The 14,613-nt window shown below is 41.4% G+C and overlaps 1 long non-coding RNA gene across 1 annotated transcript in view; it reads right to left on the bottom strand.

The window, feature by feature from the left end:
* Positions 1–14,308, bottom strand: part of LOC106635306 (uncharacterized) — a 52,355-nt gene extending 38,047 nt beyond the window's left edge. Inside the window, exons 1-2 of the long non-coding RNA XR_001338655.3 lie at positions 14,029–14,308; positions 3,052–3,225 (exon numbers count right to left, since the gene is read on the bottom strand). This is a non-coding gene — a long non-coding RNA (uncharacterized LOC106635306). The remainder of the gene's footprint in view (positions 1–3,051; positions 3,226–14,028) is intronic.
* Between the last annotated feature and the right edge of the window lie 305 nt (positions 14,309–14,613).

Here is a 14,613-nt window from a genome sequence, read left to right as displayed (position 1 = left end):
GCCTCCCGAGTAGCTGGGATTACAGGCACGTGCCACCACACCTGGGTAATATTTGTATTTTTAGTAGAGACAGGGTTTCACCATGTTGGTCAGGCTGGTCTCGAACTCCTGACCTCAAGTCATCCACCCGCCTCGGCCTCCAAAAGTGCTGGAATTACAGGTGTGAGCCACCGTACCCAGCCTATTTTAATTTTTTTTCTTTTTTGAGACAAGGCATTGCTCTGTCGCCCAGGCTGGAGTGCAATGGCACAATCTCGGCTCACTGCAACCTCCGCCTCCTGGGTTCAAGCCATTCTCCTGCCTTAGCCTCCCAAGTAGCTGGGACTACAGGCGCAAGCCACCATGCCCAGCTAGTTTTTGTATTTTTAGTAGAGAAGGGGTTTCACCATGTAGGTCAGGGTGGTCTCAAACTCCTGACCTCAAGTGATCCACCTGCCTTGGCCTCCCAAAGTGCTAGGATTACAGACATAAGCCACCGCGCCCAGCCCGCATTTGTTTTAAAGCCATCCCAATATATGCTGACGTGATCTCCGGATACTGAAAATAAAACAAGACAAAATACACAAACAGAAACAAAGTGGAGACTAATGGGTCCATATACTACCACCTGTGAGTATTTTAATGCATGTATCATTATACACATACACATTCACAAACATTGAGTCTTATGTATATACAGACTATCTCTGAAAAAATACACAAGAAACTGCCTGTAGCAATCGACTTTGTGGAGGGGAATTACGGTTAAGAGGGCAGAGATAGATAGGGAATTGATGTAGTTTGGATGTTTGCCCTCTCCAAACCTCATGTTGAATATGCTCCCCAGGGCCGGGCACGGTGGATCACGTTTGTAATCCCAGCACTTTGGGAGGCCGAGGCGGGCGGATCACAAGGTCAGGAGTTTGAGACCAGCCTGACCAACATGGTAAAACCCTGTTTCTACTAAAAATACAAAAATCAGCTAGGCGAACTACGGGTGCCTGTAATCCCAGCTACTAGGGAGACTGAGGCAGGAGAATCACTTGAACCCAGGAAGCTGAGGTTGCAGTGAGCCCAGATCACGCCACTGCACTCAGCCTGGGCAACAGAGTGAGACTCTGTTGAAAGAAAGAAAGAGAGAGAGAGAGAGACAGAGACAGAGAGAGAGAGAGAACTCCCCACTGTTGGAGGTGGGACCTGGTGGGAGGTGTTTGGGTCATGGGGGCAGATCCACCTTGCCATCCTCATGGTAATGAGGAAGTTCTTGCTCCGTTCACGCTCTGTTCATTCACATGAGAGCTGGTTGTTTAAAGGAGATTGGCACCTCCTCTCTCTCTATCTCTCTCTCTCTCTCTCTCGCTCTCTCTCTTGCCATGTAACATACCAGCTCCCTCTTTGCCTTCTTTCATGAGTGGAAGCTTCCTGAGGCCTCACCAGAAGCAGATGCCAGCACTATGCTTCATGTACAGCCTGAGAACCATGAACCAAATAAACCTCTGTTCTTTATAAATTACCCAGCCTTAGGTATTCTTGTATAGCAACACAAATGAAGTAATACAGGGACCTACTCTTCACTGTATATAATTTTGTCACTTAAAAATTTTATGCTAGTGAATATATTACTTATATAATAAATACATGAATATTCACTATTAATATTATTCATGAATAATATAGTAATTATTCATTGATTCAAATGAATAATTTTTCAAACGAAGGATAAAAGCAACCTGTTAAAAGAACGAAAAATTTTTAAAAACACAAAATTAGCCCCCTTAATAGCTTCATATATCAAACATAATCTTAAAATATCTTTTCAGTATGTTTAACAATTTTCCTTTAGGTGGCAGTAATTACATATTTATTTTTTATAATAGCCACCTGACTAGCCTTTAGAATCAGTTCAACAATAGTATTTGGTTGTCTTATTTTTCCTTTTCATAGGAAAAAAAAATGTTTAAATATTAGAACCTACATTTATAAAATGCATGGCCCCGAAATGTTCCTGATTATTGTTATTGAAAATGAGAGAAAACAAGTTACAATTCAAGGGATATAAAAGACTGGAAGGATATTCACCAACATGTTGGCAATGTTTGTCTCTGGGAAGTAGAACAATTAATAGGTGAGTTTGTTTTGCTCTTTTTGCTTTTCCAAATTTCCTACCATGAACATGGTTTTGTTTGTTTGTTTGTTTGTTTGTTTGTTGAGACACAGTCTTGCGCTATTGCCCGGGCTGGAGTGCGGTGGCGTGATCTCGGCTCACTGCAACCTCCACCTCCTGGGTTCAAGTGATTCTCCTGCCTCAGCTTCCCAAGTAGCTGGGATTACAGGCGGCTGCCAGAACATGGTATCTTTTAACAGCTTGTTTATTCTGCAATCCTGACCCATTAAAGGCTTCTTAAGCCCTGGATAATTGAAGGTGGTATGGGCTTCAGTCTTATCTGGCTCTCAAGTATTTCTAATATCACCAACCCCTTTGATTTCTTAACTGTGGAATGAAAATAATGACAGAAACTTTAGGCATCTCATTATATGACTATCGAGGGAGAGATTTGGGAGTAAAGGATCCTTTTAATACTCCTCAAATCCAGAAATGATTTACTACCAAGTTAATAAAACCCATTTCAGGACCTTCCTCCCATCCCACCCCACCCCACCCATTTGTATTAATCCCTTTCAAAACCTTATAACTAGTTGTGAATTCATCATTTCATATTTTTTAGAAGGCCCACAACACTAGATCCACCATTGCCAAAGCACACCAAAATACTCTCTGACAACTTTGTAAACATCCATGCTCTGAAAGGGTATGGGGGGAATATCTGTAAGCTCTCCACTGAACTAAAGTTCCCCAGGCCAGGGACCAAGCTTCCCACACTTTTCTAACCCTGTTGCCTAGCACATGTCTGGCACACTTCAGGCATTCGAAAACATTTGTAGGACTGTTGAACAGAAGTAACTATTCATGGATAGGTAAAAGCCTCCCTAAGTGTTTTCTTATTCATGGGGTAGTAGAGAGTAAATTCTTATAGAGCTGTGTCTGGTGGCTAGCAGAAAGGCTATACCTACTCAAATCAACAGGCCGCACAGAAAAGTCTCCTTGTCCCCAGAAGGGCCCTCGGGAGTGACTGGAGAGCAGATCCCGCCAGGTCACCACAGTGCTACACTTCAGGTCGGCTCTGTGCCCGGCTGAGGAAAAGGAATCTCTCTCCCCTCCTTGAAAACATGCCTCAGCATATTTATCTGTGAAACAGAGAAGAAAACAAATATGGTATGTGATTTACAAATTCGCTCAAACAGGAATGCAAGCTGGTGTGAGACACCAAATGAGAAGAGTGAGAATTTAAATGCCAGTGCCCTGTGATGCAACAATTCCCCCTCTGGGTGTACACCCCAAAAAATGGAAGCAGGGGCCGGGCACGGTGGCTCACGCCTGTAATCCCAGCACTTTGGGAGGCCAAAGCGGGTGGACCATGAGGTCAGAAGATTGAGATCATCCTGGCCAACACGGTGAAACCCTGTCTCTACTAAAAAATACAAAAAATTAGCCAGGCCTGGTGGTGGGCGCCTGTAGTCCCAGCTACTCGGGAGGCTGAGGCAGGAAAATGGTGTGAGCCGGGGAGGCGGAGGTTGCAGTGAGCTGAGATCGTGCCACTGAACTCCAGCCTGGGCAACAGAGCGAGACTCCGTCTCAAAAAAAAAAAAAAAAGAAAAAAAGAAGCAGGGACTTGACCAAATATTTATACACCCGTTATCATAACAGCCTTATTCATAACGGCCAAGAGCTGAAGCACCCCAAGTGCCTATGGACAGATAAGTGGATAAACAAAACATGGTGTACACATGCAGTGGAATATTCTTCAGTCTTAAAAAAGAATGACACACCTTTAATCCCAGCACTTTGAGAGGGCAAGATAGGTGGATCACTTGAGACCAGGAGTTTGAGACCAACCCAGGCAACATGGCGAAACTCCATCTCTACAAAAAATTAGCCAGGCGTGGTGGCATGTGTCTGTAGTCCCAGGTATTTGGGAGGCTGAGGCGGGAGGATCACTTGAGCCTGGGAAGTCAGGACTGCAATGAGCCATGATCACACCACTGCACTCCAGCCTGGGCAGCAGAGCAAGACCCTGTGCCCGGCCCAAAAGTATTTTTAATGTCACTGAACTGTACACTTAAAAAGAGTTAACATGGTAAATTTTATGTCTTGTGTATTTTACTATCTAAAAAAAAAGAACAGGCCGGGTAAAAAAACAGAACGCCTGTAATCCCAGCACTCTGGGAGGCCGAGACGGCGGATCACGAGGGCAGGAGATCGAGACCATCCTGGTTAACACCGTGAAACCCCGTCTCTACTAAAAATACAAAAAAATTAGCCGGGCGTGGTGGCAGGCGCCTGTAGTCCCAGCTACTCGGGAGGCTGAGGCAGGAGAACGGCGTGAACCCAGGAGGCAGAGCTTGTAGTGAGCTGAGATTGTGCCACTGCACTCTAGCCTGGGTGACAGAGCGAGATTCCGTCTCAAAAAAAAAAAAAAAAAAGAAGCCAAAATAATACTATCCAGGTGGAACCAGGAAGTAAGGAATATTTCTCTATATTTTATGAATATCAAAATAAGAAGGAATTGAATATTTATTCCATAACTGCTCTGTAATATAAATATGAATTATTTGCAGATCTTAATGATAATGCTAATATCTAATGAGGCCCATACTATGTGTCAGGTAATGTGCTAAGGGACTTATGTATACTATCTTAATATTCAAAACCATCCTATGAAGTAGGCACTATTATTATCTTCAATTTAAAATTCAGAAAATGGAGGTTTAGAAAACGTAAATCCTTTTCCCAAGACCACAAGGTTAGTGAGTAGTAGAACTCAGATCTGACCTCAGATTTCCTAGCTTTGAGCACCTTGCTCATTTCACATTTTGGGTTCTGTTTCTTACAATCAAAATGTTTGTGCTTTTTTGTTCTTGTTTGTTTTGTTTTTGTTTTTGTTTTTTTCCTTTTTGAGACAAGGTCTCGCTCTGTTGCCCAGGCCAGTGTGCAGTGTCGCCATCTTGGCTCACTGCAGCCTTGACCTCCTGGGCTCAAAAATCCTCCCACCTCAGCCTCCTGAGTAGCTGGGACTGCAGCAGCCATGCACTACCACACCTGGCTAATGTTGGTTTTTTTTTTTTTTTTTTTAGAGATGGGATCTCACTATGTTGCCTAGGCTGGTCTTAAACTCCTGGACTCAAGCAATCCTCATGCCTTGGCCTTCCAAAATGCTGGGATTACAGGCATGAGCCACCACACCTGGCCTGTGGTTGTTTTTGTCTTAAGTTAAACACTTGTTTAAGGAATTTGTAAGGATGGGAATTTGAATTAGGAGAATCCAAATGGCCTTTATATGTCCAGAGGATATAAGAGTTGAACAGCAGCACTTCCTACAAAATTGTACCTAAAACAATGCCTTGGCAAGCTGCCCCTCATATTCACTGAGGAACCGAGGTACTCAAGTCAAAATCCCAAGGTAAAGGGACTGGGAAGACACTAGCAACAGTGACCATGTCTTCCTTTTCAGGTACAGATAATTCTGTAAAATAATTCTAAAATGACACTGTAATTTTTTTTACTTTCAGACTTCATAGCTGTAATTTCTGACACATTGCTGAGTATTAATTTTTAAAATAAGCATAACCTGGGCAAAACATTGGAACCAACTGAGAGATCTAGTGATTGTATTCTGATAATTTATATTAATAGGAATCTGCCTTTCCCCCAAAGGATTAACTGGATGCATTACTGTATTTGCTTTTCATGTGTATGTGTATTGTGTGTGTGTGCATGTGCTTGTGCATGTATGTGTACCGTGTGTGTGCGCATGTACACAAAATGGTGGATGAGCACATGTATTTACCTCTTCTATCTTCCACATTCCCATAAAAGTGACAGAAAATATTCTTTAAAGAAAATGAGTGAATAACAGCAATAGGAAACAAGAAAGAGTGTCATCAGCACACAAGAGTTTTGGGAAATTTCTAAAAGATACAAAGCAGATGGATGAACTGATGAGAAACTGCAGGCCAGGGCACAGGAAATAAGTATGTGTCTTCCCAAGGGGGCCCAGAGAAACTCCTCACTTGGTCAACAATACAATGATGGCCCATGGGGGCAATCAACAGTGGCCTCATTAAAGAACTGGATTCAGTGCCTTGGGACAGCTGGGCTCCTTTCCTGTGACCTGTGCAAACAAAGCTAGGCAGCTGAGACTTTTGGCCTCGGGCTACAAGCCAGGGCACTGCTCTTTAGAAAGAAAGGGCAGAGAGAGTGTTCCTCCGGAGGGTCTTGTAGCTTAAAAGGAGATAACTGAAGAAACTTTGAATCTCTACATTTATAAACTCAGAGGGGAAACAATCAAACTCAAAATGCATCTCTACCTCCTCCTGGGGAAGCTCAGGTTCCCCAGCCTTCTTGCCTACTCTGCCCACAGGAAACCTACAGGGAAGCCTTCCTGTCCAAAAGTCCTGCCTACTTACACAGAACTCGTGCCAGTCATTCTATTCAGGGAAAACCTTCCTGGAGAAACAAACCTAAACAATTGAAGAGGAAACCCACACAAGCTGGTTGTGCTAAATTAAGGCATTTGTTTGGTTCTGAATTCATTCAAATGAATAGACAATAGAGAATACCACACTTCTCAGGAAAAACAATACAAAAGTGAAAGCTTTAGAAAATAAAACAACTAACCCAAAGGAAAAAGATAATCCAAGCAGGGGAAAAGAATTAAAAAAAAAAAAAACCTAATTAACACACACACGAAATCAATCACATTCCAAACACCTAAATTAGCAAATTAATAAAATTAGTATTTAAAACAATACTAGTAACAATGCTAATTAGGATAATCAGGAATTTATAGCGTACTACAATCTCAATTACAGTTTGCTATGACAAGTAGCAATCAGAGAACACAAAAGAGTTATTAGGAACTAAAAATAAACATTTCAAAGGGATGACTAAACAATAATATAGACACAACCGAAGATCAATTTGATTACCTGAAAGATAAAGTAAAATGACAGAAAATATGAGAGAAAATTAAAATATGTAGAAGTTAACTCTGAGAAATCTAATACCTATAAAAATGTGGTTTTAGAATGTATTTAGGACTGTGGAGAAAAATAAATAACCCAGAAAATAAAATTTTCCTATGCTAAAGAGTTTTTAGGACCAGGGATGGTGTCTTATGCCTGTAATCCCAGAACTTTGGGACACCGAGGTGGGCAGATCACTTGAGGCCAGGAGTTCGAGACCAGCCTGGCCAACATGGCAACACCTCGTCTCTACTAAAAATACAAAAATTAACTGGGTGTGGTGGCACACGCCTATAGTTCCAGCTACTCAGGAGGATGAGGCACAAGAATCGTTTGAACCCAGGAGATGGAGGCTGCAGTGAGCTGAGATCGTACCACTGCACTCCAGCCTGGGTGATAGAGCGAGACTTGGTCTCAAAAAAAGAAAAGAAAAAAGGTTTTAGATTGAAATCTCACCAATTTTTAAGCAGGGGGAGGAAAAATATGCATACACATCACACACATACACACACACACACAGAGCTAAAGATATCCTGGTAAGGCCAGGTGTGGTGGCTCACACCTGTAATCCTGGCACTTTGGGAGGCCAAGATGGGCAGATCACCCGAGGTCAAAAGTTCGAGATTAGCCTGGCCAATGTGGCAAAACCCCATCTCTACTAAAAATACAAACATTGGCCAGACTCAGTAGCATGCACCTGTAATCCTGTAATCCTGTAATCCCAGCTACTCAGGAGGCTGAGGCAGGAGAATTGCTTGAACCCAGGAGGTGGAGGTTGCGGTGAGCTGGCATTGCACCACTGCACCCCAACCTGGGCAACAGAGCGAGACTGTCTAAAAAAAAAAAAAAGGCTGGGCGCAGTCGTTCACACCTGTAATCCCAGCACTTTGGGAGGCCAAGGTGGGCAGATCACAAGGTCATGTGTTGGAGACCAGCCTGGCCAACATGGTGAAACCCTGTCTCTACTAAAAATACAAAAATTAGCCGGGTGTGGTGGCACACACCTCTAATCCCAGCTACTCAGGAGGCTGAGGCAGGAGAATCACTTGGACCCGGGAGGCAGAGGTTGCAGTGAGCCGAGATCACGCCACTGCATTCCAGCCTAGGCGACAGTGAGAGACTCTGTCTCGAAAACAAAAAAAAAAGATATCCTGATAAAATTGTAGAATTCAGAATACAAAGAAAACCCTAGAAAGTAAAAAAAAAAAAAAGAAAAGAAAGAAAACAATAATAAGATTGTCATCCAATTTCTTTTTTTATAAGAAAATATTTTGAAGTCTTTATTCACAAAACCTTTAAAAACAAATAATACCCTCTGTTTTGCAAATAATGTTTTGTTTAAAAAGGACCACCCAGTTACAGCACTGTAATATCATGAATAAAGAATGTACAAGGGAGACAAACCAATGTGACTAACATTTGGAGATTTGCTAATATTACTGATTGAAGTGTAGGTAACACACATTATAACTTGTAGTCCATCATTTCAGGGTAGAGTTAATGATCACCAAAAAGTCTTCCTACAGATGCTCTGGTCTGGTCACGTATTCTGCATTGCTTAAATATTTCACAGTCTCTTTTGTCTATATATAAAATAGATTTCAAAGATATACACAAAAAAATAAACAAGCATTACACTCCTCAGGTAATTTTATTAGCTCTCTCTCTATATATTGTTGCTTTGTACCAAATCTCTCCATTATTTACCTTTGTAGCAATTATGAAAGCGTAATTTTTGTCTTCTAATTTAATTTGGTACAAAATATACCTAAAGACTTGTAATCTTTGGATTTTAATAAAATTGATTTGTGTAACCAACAAATCAAGAGCATCATAAGAATGGCTACAAAATTTTTTAAAAAGGGGGTAAATGGGATGGAATAAAAATAAGCAGATCAAGGGAAGTGTGCTATCATAAAATAACTGTAGCTTCAACATCTTGAGTACCAGTTTTCTGGCAGATACTAAACATCCAATCACAAGGGATTTTTCCTGAAGGGTATAAAGCTGATTTGAAAATTCTTCAGTCACAGAGCAGCCTACACATGCCAATTAGAAACTGGATTGTCATCCAATTTCTTTTCAGCAATACTAATCACTAGAAGATAATTAATTAATAAAACTAATATATATTGAGTGTATCGTGTGCTAGACATTGTTCTAGATCTTTGGGAGACATCAGTGATCAGTGAATCAAACAGACAAAAATCTTCCCTTCATGAATCTTACATTCTGTTGGCAGACAGCCTTCAAAGTTTTGAAGGGAAAAAAATGAATCTTGGAAATCTAAGCCTGGTCCAACTATCAATCAAATGTAAGGGCTAAATAAAGACATATTTAAACTGACAGGAATTCCGGAATATTACTTCTTATACAAATCAAAACAAAAATTCAAAGTATTCCAACAAAATACGAGCCAGGCATGGTGGTGCACCTGTAGTCCCAGCAACTTGGGAGGTTGAGGCATGAGGATTGCTTGAGTCCAGTTCAAAACTAGCAAATTAAAAGCCATCCAAGAAAGAAAACAAGAAACATACCATTTGAATGTAACCCGCAGGAAATGGAGAAAACCAGAAAAGAAGACAAAGAAGGAAAGTAGGAGGGAGGGAGGGAGGGAAGGAAACTAGGAGGGAGGAGGGAAGGAAAGTAGGAGGGAGGAAAGGAGGGAGGGAAGGAGGAGAGAAGGAAAATAGGAGGAAAGAAAGAAAGGAAGCTTCAAAGGGAGGAAGAGAGAGAGAGAAGGAGGGAAGGATCCATTAGACCTTGAAGGAAGGATCCATTAGACCTTGAAGCTTAGAAGAATCTCATCTGAGCTGGAAAATTTCCATTAAATAAGATTACTTTTGGCTGGGCACGGTGGCTCACGCCTGTAATTCCAGCACTTTGGGAGGCCGAGGCGGGTGGATCACGAGGTCAGGAGGTCGAGACCATCCTGGCTAACACAGTGAAACCCCGTCTCTACTAAAAATACAAAAAAAATTAGCCGGGCATGGTGGTGGGCGCCTGTAGTCTCAGCTACCCGGGAGGCTGAGGCAGGAGAATGGCATGAACCCGGGAGACGGAGCTTGCAGTGAGCCGAGATCGTGCCACTGCACTCCAGCCTGGGCTACAGAGAGAGTCTCAGTCTCAAAAAAAAAAAAAAGATTATTTTTTCTTCCACATGGGGTTTATCCATACGAGTCAATTATAGAAAACCTATGTGCCTACCGCTGTGCTGAGTGAAGGATCACTTCCACTCAGGATTCTCATTTTTAATCCTCAGAAGACTTAATTATAATTACAGAGCAGAATGTAAACATAGTAAACCATGAATATATATACACACACACACAATTGAGAGGTAGACTCTTATATAAATGGGAATCAAAAGACTCCGTCTAAATAAATAAATTTAGAAATGGAAGTTTAGGTACATTATTTAAAGTTATAAATAATAATTTTAAATATAATTTTTAGAAAAATTAGGGCTGGGCATGGTGGCTCACGCCTGTAATCCCAGCACTTTGGGAGGCCCAGGTGGGTGGATCATGAGGTCAGGGGTTCGAGACCAGCCTGACCAACATGGTGAAATTCCATCTCTACTAAAAATACAAAAATTAGCCGGGCATAGTGGCGCGCACCTGTAATCCCAGCTACTCAGGAGGCTGAGGCAGGAGAATTACTTGAACCCAGGAGAGAGAGGTGGAGGTTGCAGTGAGCTGAAATCATGCCATTACACTCCAGCCTGGGTGACAGAGCGAGACTCTGTCTCAAAAAAAAAAAAAAAAGAAAGAAAAAAATTAAAAATTTTATAATACAACTAACACAAATTGGAGATGGAGAAGAACAGAAAGATTGGGAGGAAGTGTAAACACAAGAAATTTCCCATCTTTTTTGAAGTCAGTCGGTACTTTCTAAAGTTGACAAAGGGAAAAACAGAGCTGTAAGCATGGAATTTTAAATTATAATGGCAACCGCCACACCATCTAACAATAGCCGATGACAGTGCTTGTTTCTAGAGCATGGGCCTAGGCTGGAATGGATGGAGGTCATATTCATTTTACACCCTTCTTTTTCTACTGATAAGATTTTGTCTTATTATGTGCATGTATAACTTCTATAAAATAACATAAAATAACAACTTCAATAATATATATTTACGTATAAATTTATATTATATGTAAGTATATATAAATTGATTTGTATACAGTATTTAAATAAATATTTTCATTGAGTGAAAAGATGCCAAATTATATTTTCCACAAATATAACAATAATATTTATTTATTTATTGAGAGGGAGCTTTGCTCATCACCCAGGCTGGAGTGCAATGGCACCATCTCGGCTCACTGCGACCTCCAACTCTTGGGTTCAAGTGATTCTCCTGACTCAGCCTCCCATGTAGCTGGGACTACAGGAGCCCACCACCATGACCAGCTAATTTTTGTATTTTTAGTAGAGACGGGGTTTCACCATGTTGGCCAAGCTAGTCTCGAACTCCTGACCTCAGGTGATTCACCCACCTCGGCCTCCCAAAGTGCTGAGATTACGGAGGGTGAGCCACTGCGCCCAGCCAACATAGGCTATTCTGTAACTGAAAGATGAGTTGCTTAGTCATAGCTACTAAATGTCCTCCATACTTAGCTAAAAGCTCACGGTTCTTAGGAAAGGTGTTTTAGGACAAAGAGAATTTAGGATATTAATTACTCTCTTTTTTAAGTTGAAAAGAAAAAGTAAAACCCTTCCTTCTTGTGACCTAGTCTACAAAAAAAAAAAAAGAAAAGAGAGAAAGAAAGAAAAAGTAAAAACCTCTCCCCAGCTTTTCTGATTTTTGGATTTGAGGAAAGTTGCAAATACTGTCTGTCCTAAACTTTTTGACATTACAAATGATTCAAAACTGCCCGAGGGACTTTGAGACTTTTCAGAAAAGGAATTTATCACTGAGGATTACTCATCTGTCAAACTAGAATAAAATGTAGTTTTGTGTGAGGCGACCTTCTTTCACAGTTACTGTTTATTGAGCCCAGGAATGCTATGGCATAGAGGGCAGGGTGTGAGTCAGAAAGCCTTGCTGTCCTAGCTCTGTCCCCAACTAGCCAAATGACCCAATGCCACCCACTTAATCTTTAGTTCCTTCATTTGTAGAGTGTGGATAAAACAACTCTTCTCACCGCTTCATATTGTCCCTGTGAGGATCAGAGAGGATAAATGGAATGAAAGTTCTTTGAAACCCTACAAACTACTATAAAATTACAGTGTTGTAATATGTGATCATGGATTTCAAAGTTGGAAAGAACTTAGACCTTATCTAGTCAAACTTATCTAATTCATAGTTTCTTTCTCTCAGTCTGTTACTTGCTTAGAGCCACTACGTTTATTATTACTGTTGTGACACAAATTGATTTAAAATTATATCCTTCTGAATTATGTCTGTTTCTAAAATTTTATAGACTCATAGGCTATTAATGCTGCAAGGGACTTTGCCAATCATTTCATCTAATCCCCTTGTTTTAAACATGAAGCAATAGCAGCCGAAAGAGGGTGACTGGCCTTAGATAAATACAGGACAATGAACTCAGATCTTAGATTAAAACCTAGATCTCCAGATTCCCAGGCATACAGACCTTTCCTACGTCACTGCTGAAGCAAGAAAATAATGGCCATTTGTGGATAAGCTTAGTTAATTGAGGTGTATACTGCCCTGACAAGATTACACTAATCATTCTAACCATTTTTATAACTTTCAAAAGATTTTTCTTTCCTCAAAAAGGAATTACACAACAAAAATGTAAAAATAAAGGAAAAACTTTTTAAATTAAAAAGTAATAACACTTGAAAAAATAATATACACACTCATATCTACTCTTTAAATGAAACTAAGATTTTTGTGTGTGTGGGGGGGATGGAGTCTCGCTCTGTTGCCCAGGCTGGAGTGCAGTGGTGTGATCTCAGCTCACTGCAACCTCTGCCTCCTGGGTTCAAGCGATTCTCCTGCCTCAGCCTCCCGAGTAGCTGGGACTACAGGCACCCACCACCACGCCCGGCTAACTTTTGTATTTTTAGTAGAGACAGGGTTTTCATCATGTTAGCCAGGCTGGTCTCGAACTCCTGACCTCAAGTGATCTACCCACCTCGGCCTCCCAAAGTGCTGGGATTACAGGCGTGAGCCACTGTGCCTGGCTGAAACTAAGATTAAGTACTAGAACAATTAGGCATTTAATAGTCAAATTAATTACCAACATTTTAGTATAACTTGGTTTAATTTAGTCCCTAATACAGATCCTTAGAAGCGGGGCAGAAGAATGTAAATGGCAAAGAACACAGTGTTTAAAATCAAACAAACATGGGTTCAATTCTAGCTCTGCCATCTACTAGCTATGTAAATTTTGAAAATATATTCAACCTCCTGAAGCCTCAGTGTCCTCAATATATAAAGGGAATAGTAGGCTGGGCGTGGTGGCTCATGCCTATAATCCCAGGACTTTGGCAGGCTGAGGCCAGAGGACCATTTGAGCCCAGGAGTTCGAGACCAGCCTGGGCAACACAGTGAGACCCCCAACTCTAAAAAAAATTTAAAATTAGCCAAGAGTGGGTGGCACACACCTAACATCCCAGCTACTGGGGAGTAGGGAGGGGGAGACGCTCAGGCAGGAGGATCTCTTGAGCCCAGGAGGTTGAGGTTGCAGTGAGGTGTGCACTCTAGCCTGGGTGACAGAGTGAGACTCTGTCTCTAAATAAATAAATAAAGGGAATAGTAATGAGAATTATTTCATAAGTTGGTTATGAGGATTAAAAAGTAATTCATATAATTCTATAAATGAGACCAGTCATTGTTCTCATTTGGTATTTTACAGCCCAGAAACAATTATTGCATTTGCTCAAGACTGCTCAGCTAGTATGTGGAGGCAAAATTGAAACCCACGTCTTCTGGCTCTGCTCTTTACACCTGCCCGCACGACCTCCCTACCCAGCACTTCATTAACTCACCTTCCGCCACCTCACTGTTCAGTTTTACTAAAAGTTCCAGCTCTTTCCAAAGGAGAGATTTTTCTTCCTAAGTAAGACAGCTCTTTCAGCCAGTTTCAGATGATATGCCTTCTAAAAGGCAGTGTCTCTTTTGGTTGCCAAAGGTAGTCACTTGACTCTTTTAAGATCACAGATTCCATGTGCCGGGTCCATGCTGAGGGCTGGCAGCCTGTCTGTGTCACACAACCCTCTATTGTACTCTTATCCCTCCTAGCCGACTCCGACCCTGTGTTCCATGAGGAGGCACATGCCTTCACTCCCTTCCCCCACCACAGGCTTTTCCTGCTCCTGCCAGGCTGGGAAGGACTTTATCCTTTTTCATAAGTGCTGAGCCTGTAGGACTCAAAATCCCCTCAGGCATCCTTGATTTTTCTCAAAAGTCCTCATGCAAATTTGACTCTCCCTATCCTAGAGATTAGGAGACCTTGTCATTTTTATTTTTGAATCTCTCGGAGCCAAGCATAAGCTGACACATCGTTAGCACTCTTAAATGTTTGCTGAAAAAAATGTGGATAAAAGGAAGGAAGGAAGGAAGGAAGTAAAGAA

This window comes from Pan paniscus, chromosome 9 (genome assembly GCF_029289425.2).
Source record: "Pan paniscus chromosome 9, NHGRI_mPanPan1-v2.0_pri, whole genome shotgun sequence".
In the NCBI taxonomy this organism is placed as follows: domain Eukaryota; kingdom Metazoa; phylum Chordata; class Mammalia; order Primates; family Hominidae; genus Pan; species Pan paniscus.
This window is presented reverse-complemented; position numbering and strand designations above follow the sequence as displayed.